General features: G+C 34.4%; 2 long non-coding RNA genes across 2 annotated transcripts; both read left to right on the top strand.

The window, feature by feature from the left end:
- Window positions 1–2,330: 2,330 nt before the first annotated feature.
- On the top strand, window positions 2,331–4,177 carry LOC144838062 (uncharacterized). Its single transcript, XR_013611617.1, has 3 exons — window positions 2,331–2,565; window positions 3,645–3,811; window positions 3,904–4,177. It is a non-coding gene; the product is annotated as an uncharacterized LOC144838062 (long non-coding RNA).
- A 2-nt stretch (window positions 4,178–4,179) lies between these two features.
- LOC144838064 (uncharacterized) lies at window positions 4,180–7,614 on the top strand. The gene is made up of 2 exons (XR_013611619.1): window positions 4,180–4,473; window positions 7,487–7,614. It is a non-coding gene; the product is annotated as an uncharacterized LOC144838064 (long non-coding RNA).
- Window positions 7,615–13,843: the final 6,229 nt, after the last annotated feature.

Below are 13,843 nucleotides of genomic sequence, written 5' to 3'. Positions count from 1 at the left end.
ATTCATGATCTATGACACCGACAACATCGACCTCCACAATGCAGACCAGACACTAGACGAACTGACCAACGACTACGACAAGGAAATGACATTTGCGAGTGACAGATGAAATGATGAGAATGAGATGGAGCGTCGCCAAGACCGACTTGAACTTAGACTGGGACGTGCGGAAGACCAACTAAAAGACATAAAGGACGAAAACAAACAGCTATGAGAACTACTGGACCAGAAAACAAACGAAATCGCAACACTGCATCAGGTATCTGACATTATGGCAACACTTCAACAACAAACTACCATCAGACAGCAACAGCCACAAGCAGCACAACACCAACCACCATTGAACACTGACCCACATCAAATACCACAGGACTTACGACGACGACTACTTAGCTTTACTGACGATCGACTAAAGATGGCACGACTATTGACTGAATACTACTTTACCGAGGAAGAAAGACGCAATTGCAACACATCAGGACAAAACAGCGCTGCTCGACTCGACGCGACTGGACTACATTAAGACTGAAGTGTTTAACTTAGCTCCAGCCCCTGTTGCAGAAATGGATATCAGATGGAAAGAATGTCAAATCGATCAATGCGATTCTTTGCTCTTATTAATTGGCAATATCTTGCACCTTCGCAAACCCATCCCAGTCTCCTACGTCGTCGTCTTACGGATCTGTCTGAAAATTTACAGCCTGTTTTCTCTTGCAATATATCCCGCAGTTTACTTGAATTCAATTCTGAGTTGGCATTCATTTCGTTGTTTATAATTGCCAAGTGTTCCTCTCTAAATTGACTGGGTCGGCCAGTGCGAGCTTTATCGGCAATCGTCGAATTGCTATTAAATTGTTCCAAAATTCGCCGAATCGTTGTGTCGTGTACCTTTATGCCATCATCGTTGAGCGTTTCCTGTATCTGTTTGACAGTGTTACCATGGTCGCGTAAATGTATAATTCTGGATCTAGTAGTGTAAGGTGTTTTCATCATGAAATTTATTTCGAATGTGTCCACAAAAATCTCTCGCAAAAACTCCCATCCCATTCATACAATTGTATTATTATAAGAAACAATAAGGTTTTGATTTTAAAGAAAACGCCTAACATTGCCTATTGTCATGCATTAGATTAGTCATTCTATTTAACGCTTTTCTCTGCATGGGTTACATTAGGCATCACAATAATTAATTAATTTATAATATAATATATGATAATTTTAGGGATAATAAAACTAAACGATTTTTTTCTTTTAATTACGCGTTATTTTATAATGAATGAACTCTTCACCTTTCGATCAGGTCGTTCCCTCATACGTCACGAAAAGCATGCGTGAAAAAGACACGATCATGGATTGTAAAATTATGTTGGTGTATTGTTGCCTTCCACGACGACGGGCGTTTTTTGTTTTTACAATCAATTGGGAAATGTAGTACTGCGAAGTTTTTAGTTTGGAAATAATTAATTACGATGTGGCCTAGCCTCCATGATTCACCGCCGCCTTAACTTGGGTATTTACTACTCCAGTTTTAATATAGGCACACAGTAATTGAGGACATGACCACTACTGTAGATGCGAGGGCAGACGCAGCTCATATACACAGGCCTAATCGTTACGACGTTAGTAGTAGGCCTAGCCTAGTGTAATTTATTGTTAAGCTAGGTTTCCGCGGAAAAATACACATTATGTTTGTTTTCTTCATTATTTGTAATACTGTATTTTATACTATTACTACTACTACTAATACACACTGGTAATCTGTAAATACCATACGATTGTTATTTCAACACAAACTCAACGCAACACATTGTGTTGGTTGAATTAACAGTTTAACAAACTTAACACTTTCAACGCCAACGGACAACGCAGTTTCAACGCATTGTCAACACTTTAACAATGCGTTGAATGCGTTCAAAATCTGCAATAATTCTGTCCGGTACTGTATAGCCTGGTTCAGTTTTTAGTAAAACTCGCATATTTTGCAACCCCTTTATACATTGTTATTGTTATCGGCGAGAAAACGGTTTGGCGATGACCGTGACAGTAATGTGGGCCTAGAATGAAGCTAGGCCCAAACATAGAAAATTCGTAATAGTTAAACCTTTAATTACCCTAATCCTAAATTTAATCATTATAACTGTTACCAAATAATTAATGGCATGTGTTTATAATAATAATTATTGCTTTCCTGGTGCATTTTTAGGCTAGCTGGTGTGACTGAGTGACAGTCCTACAGCCTAGGCTAGGCCTTAATATTAATACATTTGTATAATAATGGTTTAATATTTTGGCTATTAGCTCTCTTGTTTGTATTTGTTTGGACACAAAACTGAAGTACTGTAGATTTAAAAATTGATTTATTTTTAAAGGAAAGTACAGTTGCATCTATTGTTTTTGTAATCAAGATAACATCAGAACCAACAATGTTCCTCAAGCCTGTAGATATCTCAAGGCCTACAATCATGACTACAAGTCTTTTGTAGACCATGGCAGTGAAAAAAAAGAAGCAAAATAATATCGCACAGCGTTGTTAGGCCATACCTGGTAGACATTGAATTAAACAGGGTAGGTAAATAATCATAACCACCTCTTTAGAAAGTTAATACACACTCCAAACAATGAAATGTGTGTTTGTACTTCCATATTAAAGAACAATGTTAGTATAAAACTAGAATTTAATTCGTCACTTTGACGAATTATAGGTGATCATTTTTATCCTTTTACTGAAATTATTTTTTTGCACATACATTAACATACGATCAAAAAATGTTGATGTATACCATCCTATTATATGCTTATAGTGCTGAGTTGTGCCCATTATATGCCATATACAATATGTACAGTATATACTGTATATCTATATACAGTGTAGCATAGGTGAAATTACGGGACACACATCATGTTCTACTTTTTTGGTATGATGGAATTATCAAAATAAACTCGAAGATGACAATTTCGAAAGATAATGAATTGAGCAAATAAATATAAGAATTGGAAGAGAATCTGGCGCGTAGAAGCGCTGTATGCGCTCTTTGAAATTTGTATTTGACGAAAAAGATGAAAAAACTACTTTTTAACTTCATCTGGCCATATGTTAACGTCACAACATCCGATAGGCTTGATTTTTATATAAATTCATATCTACATTTCATCAGCTTTCATAATAAATTATAATCATCAAGGTAACCTTCAATTCTGAAGAGTTGTAAGATATTCAAATTTACGGCGAAGTTGAAATTACACGACCTACATTATTCAAGTTTTTACGCTGAATTTTACGTATAGTGAATTTTATTGATATGTGATAAAGAGTTATGGAGATATGATTGATAATGTGATTTCACAAAATGGCGTATAAATGACGTCACGGATGAGTGATCACGCTGAAAAGCTAACTATGACTAAATTAAATTATTTTAAAGATATTCTGAAATTTTTGTGATTATTGACATTTAACTTTTTCAGATAATTGACACACAAAATCTGTACAGAAAGAAAAAAAAAAGATTTCATACAATAACAATAGGTGATCATTTTATTCTAAATGATCACCTAATAACTGTCGAAACAAAAAATTGTTACAGTAATTCATAAATATACCTCTTTCCTTTATTAAATATTTCCTCAATCAACTATTTTTTCAGGTGTCAATATGTTATAATATTCGACATGCAACAATGATTAAAATCCAGTCTTTAGAAGAGAATCTTGAGCATTTAAGAAATGAACTCTCAGTGTCACAAAACAGCATAGTAAGATTGCAGAGACTGGCCACAGAATAAATCTAAAAGAACAAGAGGTCAAAGACTTGGTCAGTCCTACATTATACACCTTTAAAATTATGTCTAAAACATGCAATACTATAAAAATTAATGCCATATTTCTTTTATATATTTTATATAGCGAACTACTATGAACCAAGAGATTTGAAACTGGACCTCTATGTACAAAAATGAACGAGGTATTTAGGAAAAATAAATTCCTCAACAGCAGTACCACGGAAAGAGTTTTGTGGGAAATCATGAAGTCACATCTGACGTTTATTTCACCCGAGATCCAGCATGAAGTAACTAGGCCGGTAACTAAGTGCAGAAAAGTTGAGGAATAGTTTGCTATTTCTCAGTTAATTGTTACAGTATTGCATATATTATGTACAGTATACTGTATGAATGGTATTTAACAAATGGTATATGAATTGTAATTGAATTGAATTTTTTGGAAGTTATTTTATTTTAATTTGGTTTATATATTATTGATAACGGAAATTGATGTTATTTACTGATTTAGATTGTGATTGCATATCAAAATAATAAATATACAATACAAATATGAAAGAAATATGCATTTATAATTAAATATCTAATGTCACAGTACTCTATAGCTTCTTTCTATTAATATATTACAGATCTTTGACTAAGACATGCTAGGTAGGCTGCTAGCCATTTAACCTGCTGATGATGTAGCCGAATACAGGTCAACCCGTACCCATGCCAACTCGTACCAACCAACTCGTACCCAAATTTTGGCTTACTCGTACCCAAAATTTTGGCTCACCCGTACCCATCATTGGCTGGCCCGTACCCAAGTTTAATGCTATTTAAAGTATATTTATATTACATTTAAACCCAGTTTTATTACATTTTTACATACCAATCATATGTTCGATATTATAATGGCAAAAACTATTGACCTAAAAAGTATAATAATATGTACACACTCGTACGAAAAAAGCACAGCTTTCATCGTATTTGGGTACGTCGTATTTGGTCAAGTTAATACTTGAGGGCGCTGTTTTACATGGAAGATGTCAGTGGTCGGCTGTGCTGCATTCTATTTTTTTTCATTTATAAATAGTTATTATTAATCTATTATTTACTACGAATAGTAGTACACGAAAATTGAAATACCCACTAGTTTGTGATGATGAAAACTTGAATTATTAAAAGTAAACATGAATATCTTTTATACATAATTTGTATTTTCATTTTATTTTACAGATAATGAAGTAATGTGCTTTTTGAAAATCGTTTTAAAACTAATGGTTTTTGTTGTTTTGTTTTGCAAGTTTTGGAAAATATTAAACTGTTTTAACATTTCGAAAATATTTAATACATTTTTAAGTAGTCGTCACTCGTATTTTAAAATCACGAAACTATTTAAGTGGATACCAGCCTCATTGCTGCTATGCGCATTTAGTAGTAGTTTATCTAGTATACAATGACGGATGTGTAGAATGTTGTTGTCGGAAACCATATTGTGATTTATTAAGTACATTGTTCTTGTTTAGGAATGAAATAGTTTGATTGCTAACAACTCGTTCATAAACCTTCAAAAGACATGGCAGTATAGATATGGGACGGTAATTGGTAATTTCTGATTTATCTCCGTTCTTGAAGATAGGTATTGTTTTTGCAATTTTAAGTTCGTCCGGAAAACAACCGGTAGCGAGTGATATGTTGATCAAATGAGTAATCGGTCGTTTAAGATAATTTGAGTATGGTTTTAGATATAGTGCTCCAATGTCATCGTGCCCAGGTGTTTTATTAGTTTCCAAATTTTCGAGGAGAGTTTTAATTTCATCCTCAGTAACAGGTCTTAGCAACATAGAATTAACATAGTTTCCTGTTAAATACGAGGATGATTCTGTTATTTGTGGTTCTTGTGAAATTCGTTTTGCCAATGTTTCTCCAATGCTTGTAAAATAAGTATTAAACGCATTTGCTTTTTCTGAGGGGGTGTTGAATTGCTTAGAGTCATGATTTATTGTTGGTGGTAGTTGTCGTGTTTTTGTCCTTCCCATTATAGTGTTAATCGTTTTCCATGTCTTTTTGGTATTTTTACTTTTTTTATTTTCAAATTGAGTAAAGTAGTATTCTTCTTTTCGTTTCTTAATAAGTGCTGTAAGTTTGTTTCTGTATTTAGTATATTTCAGTATGTTTGAAGGAGTGGGATTTTTTCTGTATGAACTATACAACCTGCCCTTAGTTGTTATTGACTTTGCTATTGCCTCGGTGATCCATGGAGATCGATCTTTATTTGCTTTTGCCTTAATTTTTTTCAAAGGAAAGTCAATCAATTAAATGTTTGAAGTTGTGAGCAAATGTTGAATATGCAATGTTTGCATCTTCTGTGCTTAGGGACAGGTTGCCAGTTTTCATTTGCCAAGTCTTCCTTAAAGGATTCGACTTGCTGGTGGAAATAAGTGCGTTTTAAAATAAATGACTGTTTTGTATTTTTTTTACGATTCTCAGATTTTGTGATAGGATAATGATCTGATATATCTGTGTAAATAATTCCAGTATTGATATTTACATTTAATAAAATTTCAAATTGCGAAAATTGTTCAAATTGCGCATAACAAACAATTGATTAATAAGCATTCATACTATTACTAATGATTACAATGAACATTTGGATAATAAATAGGAACAAATTGTAGGCCCAATAATGATGATGCACGTACGTGGGCGCGTATGTTCGTTCGTGCGTCAAAATTCAATAAACCTGTCCGATATGCGAGGACATTCATTAGGTGTATTAAGATTGTTTGGTTGAATCATTTGAGGTATAAAATAATGTTGACTCCATGGTTGAATCACGCGTAGATTTCTTCAGTGTATGCATTTGATTAGGCGACAATATCTGAAACCAATTCATAGCTGCGCCTCCCTGCGCCTTTGGCAGCTATTTCGATATCTACAACTGCTACGTGTTTTCGCTGACCGGGGAATTCCCCTTTTTATTAAACGCAAATCATGGACAAAAATGATATGTATGATTATTTTTTCTATGGCCGAATGGTGGAACGTAGACCTACGTCTTCGATTTACTAAAATGTGGTACTTGCACGTGTTTTTGTAACACGCGGGTACTTCTATTCATATCGGCAATGAGATCATTTTTTATATGAGTATTTTTCTTATTTCTTCATTTTTTTTAAAGCGTGGATAGTAATTTAATCATAAGAATATTAAGGACTTTTTGCGTTCCATACTTTATTGTGGCCGAGTTGACCGATTAGTTTTTGGCCGAGACATACGTTTATAAAACTATAATACTACATTTAAATAAATGTTACAAATATATGCCTAATTAAACGAAGTTTACAATCAAATCAATGGTCATTTTTATTAGCACACATTTCACCGAGACCTGTAAAATAAAAAAACAATTTAAATATAAAAATATTCATACGGCAAAAGCATACCACTAGTTTTGCGCCGATCAAATTATTACAAGTAATTATTCAAATTGGGTACGAGTATGCCAAATAATGGGTACGAGTAAGCCAAAAATGGGTACGGGTAAGCCAAATACTTGGGTACGAGTAAGCCAAATATTTAGGTACGAGTTGGCATGGGTACGGGTTGGTTTGGGTACGGGTTAGCCAAAGTGGGTACGAGTTGACCAATTATTTGGGTACGGGTTAGCCAAGTTGGGTACGAGTTGGCATGGGTACGGGTTGACCAGCACCCATGTAGCCTAGCCTATATATAGTATAGGCCAAGCTAGGCCTGTAGCCTGGCCTACTCTGTACTCCCCTCCCAATATGAATGATTATTAAAATAGCTTAGGCCTAGGCTAGGCCTAATTTTTAATTAGGACCAGGAACAAGTAATTAATCAGCTTTATAACAGGTCAACTGTCACTCAGGCCCCCGAATAGACATGTTTACGTGTTAAAAATAAACAGTTATTTATTTTAATTTGGTTTATATATTAATAATTATTGATTGATAACGGAAATTGATGTTATTTACTGATTTAGATTGTGATTGCATATCAAAATAACAAATATACAATACAAATATGAAAGAAATATGCATTTATTATTAAATATCTAATGTCACAGTACTCTATAGCTTCTTTCTATTAATATATTACAGATCTTTGACTAAGACATGCTAGGTAGGCTGCTAGGCCTTTATAACCTGCTGATGGTAGCCTAGCCTATATATAGTATAGGCCTAGCTAGGCCTGTAGCCTGGCCTACTCTGTACACCTCTCCCAATATGAATGATTATTAAAAAAGCTTAGGCCTAGACTAGGTCTAATTTTTAATTAGGACCAGGAACAAGTAATTAATCAGCTTTATAACAGGTCAACTGTCACTCAGGCCCCCGAATAGACATGTTTACGTGTTAAAAATAAACAGCCATTACTATTAGTCTTACACAGCTGGTTTTAACCACGCAAGGGGCCTGGGCATAGCCTATTATGAGCTAGCATGGGAAAAAATTCAGCCAGGCTATATGAATACGAACCTTGTTAAAACATTCAAGGATAACTAAAGTATCCAACTAAATCAAAGAATTCAACAGAAAAAATTATTTTTAAACTGATATGGAAAACAACATTTATACCTACTTTTTAAATGTATCACTTGAGAAAAAAACTGGCGTTGGGTGTACAATTTTGGTTAACTTTCAATTACATTACCTCTTAAAATCCACGTGATAAAACGACGACAACATGTTTTTCACCTTTATCCAGGGTTGTTCTAATGAATATTCATTATTTTTCTGACGTTCGCGGTCTTTATTTGTTTTTATTGGCTATTAAAATACAGTCGTTTATGCTTGATTGCTTCCGGGTTCCTCGTGTGGTTTGTATACAATATGTTTTCGGAATCGCTACTCCATAAAACGCTATGAAACGTTGGGGGTGCTACACTTAATTCATATTTCTGGAACAGCTGTGCCCAATGTTCGTCTGATTCTCCTTTTTCCATCCCTCAGTCATGTGTGCCTCCTCCATTGCATGACTTTATAGATATTTTCATTAATGATGTTCTTTCTGCTTCCACGAATCTTAGTAACTCCAAAACCCCTGGCCCTGATTCTTTAAGTAATTTTATTATTAAATTTAATCACTTTTCTTGCCAAATTCTTTACTATTTCTCTTAAACTTTGCTGTATTCCCCCTGAGTGGAAGGAGGCTATAGTTTATCCTGTTCACAAATCCCTTGATAAATCTAATTTTTTAAACTATCGGCCTGTGTATGTTACTTCTCCATTTTGTAAGCTACCTCATAAACGTACCTATAACTTCCAAAGTGGTGTTTTTATATCAATGAGGTTTTGTAATTTGATAGTCAATAGGTTTGTCAACAATAATCAAATAGCTTTATTGTAATGTAATGTTACCAGTCGTATTCTTATATCTCTCTCCCTCGTTTCCTTAGACAGTGACACAATAGATATCAATGATACTTCTGATCAACCTGATTCTGAACCCGATGTTCTTCCTCATTTCATTCCAAAGAAAGGCCCAAGCACTGCATCAAAGAAAACCATCAAACCACATACAGCTCATGTGTTGACAGTGAAGGGTTGGATAAATCAACTGCATGCTGCAGATTGGTTATGTTATGCCACTTCTGAAAATCGGCAAGATATTGTAGAAAAAGTATGGTGTAGTATGTGGACAAAAAATGTGAAGAAAGATAGTGTCCTGTATCATCAGAAGACTAAAACCCACAAAGCAGCTGTTGCATCACAAAGTGCTGCAGAAAAGATACGGAAACATAAACTGCCTCCTTTAGAAAAAGGTTGGCAAAAACTAGATGAACTTGCATATGAAAAAATGGAGAAATTTTTTAATTCAGCCATGTATTTGGCCATAATGAAAAGACCATTCTCCATTCATTTTCCCTATGAAACCACTTTATCAATTGTCCGTTCCATGCACGATGTACAGAGAAAAATGAAAATACTGGGCCTACCACCTCCTCGCGTGTGTACAGCCTCCATGTTGTTGCATGGTATTTTTGATCAACAATACCTGGTAGAGTCCATTAATTACGGGGGTTCTTTTTAACTCGGCATTTTTTAATTACTCAGTTAACCTATGTCTCAACCACTGCATGGTCCAAAAATGTTTTAATTACCTCCCCAAATAGAAAATCGTGCAATCTATAATGATGTGACTCAGGTCATTGACCAATCAGTGATGTATTAAATGCACTGGGTTTAGTGTGCTTTGAAGAAGCTTGCTATTTTTGTTAATGCACATGGCTAAGTGTTGGCACATGGTTTTCTGTGCTCTTAGTCTTAGTTTTAATTTCCTGAATTTCAAAAAATTTCTGGGACAAGAGGATACGTCAAATGTGGTTGTCCGACCGTAAAAAACACTTGTCCCGGGCGTCGGGCAAGTGGGTTCGCTCAGCCCTGCTGGATGATCAGCATTCACTGCATGGCCCGCAGATTGAAACTTTACTGCACAAGGTAAATTCTGCTTCATTGACAGAACAAAAACGTGAGATAATCACAAAAGTGATCCAGTGCATCAACACAAGATTCAATGACTGTCATTCAGAGTTATTGTTTACAGCGTGTGAAGTATTCTATCCAAGAAACTGGCCAGAAAATGAACAACTAGTTCATTTTGGGGATGAATTGGTAAGCACCTCTTCTGAACATTTTTGTGATATGCTGGTGTAGAAATGGATGAAGCCATCAGCCAATGGCATGATGTTAAATTACAGGTGCAAAGAAACCCACATCTCAAAGATCTTCATCATCTCAGAATGTGGCAAAGAATTTCTTTGGAGGATAAAGAGTTGCATGAATATAGTCATATTTTAAAGATTATTCATCTGACATCTGCCTACCCTCTCTCAACATCATGCTGTGAGAGAGGTTTCAGTTGCATGAAAAGAATAAAGAGTGATTGGAGATCCTGCCTTGAAACAAGCACACTTGACCAATTGATGAGAATGTCAATGGAAGTTGGTAAATCACAATTTCAAAATTGGGATGCCAGGCCAGCTGTTAGATGGATGGCTCTCAGGGCAGAAAGGAAGAAGACCCTATACAAAGCCATATGGGTGATGGCAGTAAACCATCCTTAATATTAGGGCCTACATACAATATCTTGACAAATTAAATGTTTTAAATTAAAAATATAGTTCTGCTTTGGCTTTTTTCCCACAGATAATAAGACAAAATAAGTTGACTAGTAAATTATATAGATCATTTCTCTCTGAATTTCTCTTATTATAAAGACAAAATATAGTTGACACGACATTCCATTGTATAAAAATACCCCTTTTTTCTGAATTACAGTCTTTGTTAGAAAGGTAACAACACACTTAGGCTATGTTCAGACCCATGGCGTTAGACCGTTTTAGCGTACAACGTTACTAGCAAGGTCACATTACAAACCGCAGAGAAAAAAATGAGGTGTTCAGACCCATAGCGTACAATTATCGTTACAACGGAAGTGCGTCATTCAGGTTGGTTCTAGTTGCATATTTATGTGCTCTTACCCACGTGTTTTCATCATTATTTCCACTGTATATAGGCCTAGATCTCAGCCCTACAATTATGACAAAATTTGCCGTAAATAAAACATACCTCAGCATTTATTTAAGACAAATATAGTAAAGCCAAATTTCTGTTTCTATTGTTTTATTTTGTAGTAAAAAAAACATTTTCCCCAGGCTCTTGTGTTACGAAAATAAAGCAGGCCTCTTAATGATGAAGATGGAGATTGTGTTAACCAGTCAGTTAAAAAACCCTTAACTTGCTAATAAAAATGACACAGCTCCCTTTGTTTGTTTGCTTAATTTTTTAGAAGTTAGGGGGTTTTCAGCATTAAACTTGTCCAGTCTAGTCTGCCTTGTATATATGAATGAGTGACTTGATGTCCCACCACGCTAGTTTTTAGCTTGAATGAAATTCGTGAATGACTCTTAGCTAGGCCTAAAAGGGGACGGGATCGTAGTCACTATGTTTAAATACAAGGTGCATTTATTTATTTCATTTGTTAGAAAATATAATGGTAATCAATTGATACATGTAGTTTGTAGCCTAGTTTTTTTTAACAGTTGTATTTGTAGCCTAGTTAGGCCTTAATTATTCTGGCCTTTTTGTTGTTGAAATCCATCTCTCACACATTGACGATACAAGATGTCAGCCTAGGTCAAACCTTGTTTCGCGTCATAACAGGAAACGTTCTGATTGGATAAAACGTTGACTTACAGTAGCGTCGTACGCTAAAACGGTACTATCAACCGTTTTCTACTACAACGCTACAACCGTTGTACAACGCGTTGTACGCTAATCCCCAACTGTTCAGACACACATTCTTTTAGCGTCGTACGCTAAAACGGTCTAACGCCATGGGTCTGAACAGGGCCTTAGCTGTAGTATGATCAAATAAAATGTAAAGTGGATCAGTTGTCTTTTTAAATACACAAAAGACAAATAGTAGACATTTGCTAGTGCTGTAATAAATTTCTCTCAGAATATCGTTTTTTTAATATCGTTAACTATCAACACATTTTAATAGTTTACTATACTGTACACAGTATATATCGAAAAATCAATAATGTTGTATATTGAGTACAGTCAGGGTACAGTAGATAATATTTCTGAACAAAATACAGTATATTATTGATATAGTTATGTGTTTAATTCAATTGTTGTCTTTTTTCCATAATAAATAATACAAAATTGTCGATATTTGCTGGTATTAGTCATTTCTTTCTTTGTGTTAAAAAATGTCTTACTTGCTAGTTGCGATGCTCATTTTGCTAGTGAAATTTTTTACAACTTGCAATGGTTTGCTAGTGGTTAAAAAAGTAAATTTCGAGCCCTGTTAAATATTAATATTACACTAGGTATCCCAATGAACGCGCTATATGTTTTGAAAAATTCATGAAATTCTATAAAGTGATATGACTTTGATGTTAACATTACTATACTAATCTTGATTGTATTTTAATAAAAATTAAATGTATTGAAAGAGTGTGTTTTATTGTTCACTTACATGTGTTATTTATTAAAAATGATCAAGTATTTCCAGCGAAAACATCATTTCAAAATTAGTCTAAAACGCAAACCAGCGAATTTTCGCGCGATAAAATCTTCGGAAAACCCCTAACCTGTTTTCAAAACACGATCGCTTGATGGCCGTCAGAGCTAGCGGAGTGATTTCTTTTGTATGTTATCAGATTTTTAATAAGCTTTAACTCGATGTGTAAAAAGACTGGTATGGAAAGGTTTATAAGTCTAAAATATCATTTTTCATGAGAAAAGTTGTATTTTGACCCATTGTGCATGATAATAAAAAATCGAATTCGTTAATAAATTGAAGCGAAATCATTATTTTATTCGATAAAACATTGTTTATTAATGTATTTCCTATGGCCGCCAAGCGATCTACATTTTTAAACTGGTGTATTGAGCGGAATTTTCCTTAAAAATTCATGATTCCACCATTTATGTCAAGGGAATGAAAAAATCAAAATACTGTAGTCGATAAGCGCACATGTTGAAGTGGCCTAAAAATAATTTAGTTCATAGTAATAATAGAATCAACCCTCGATAATAATGGAAGGTTCCTTTTGAATGACGTCACCGTATGAAATTTTCGGTTTACAATTTGTATCGAGCGAGCAAAATTATAATTTTAAAATGGCAGATTTGAAAGAAGTTCGAGAAGAAATGGGTAAATAATTTAAATTAATTTATTTTAAATTAAATGTATTAGATACTGAGTATCTGAGGAGAATTAACAGCCTGGTACTGGTAGTGTAAAATAGATACTTGAAATCTAGGCCTACAGCCTGCATTGCAGTTTCGCTTCTTTTCGCGTAGTGTTTCAATTGTTATCGGGTGGGCGTATTCTGCTCTGCGATTTAGGCCTAGCTAAGAGCTTGGCTATCCCCATATTGTTGGTGGTTTGACGAATAATAAATATAAAAATCTGTAATTTAATCGAATGATATAATATATAATACATTACTAATCATAATAATTATTTTTTTATACAGATAACGAAGATTTAAAATCACTTGCATCAGATATCAAAAAGGGGAAGGGAAGGCCAGTCAAAAT

The sequence above is a fragment of the Antedon bifida genome, chromosome 3, assembly GCF_963402885.1.
Source record: "Antedon bifida chromosome 3, ecAntBifi1.1, whole genome shotgun sequence".
NCBI classification, from domain to species: Eukaryota; Metazoa; Echinodermata; class Crinoidea; order Comatulida; family Antedonidae; genus Antedon; species Antedon bifida.
This window is presented reverse-complemented; position numbering and strand designations above follow the sequence as displayed.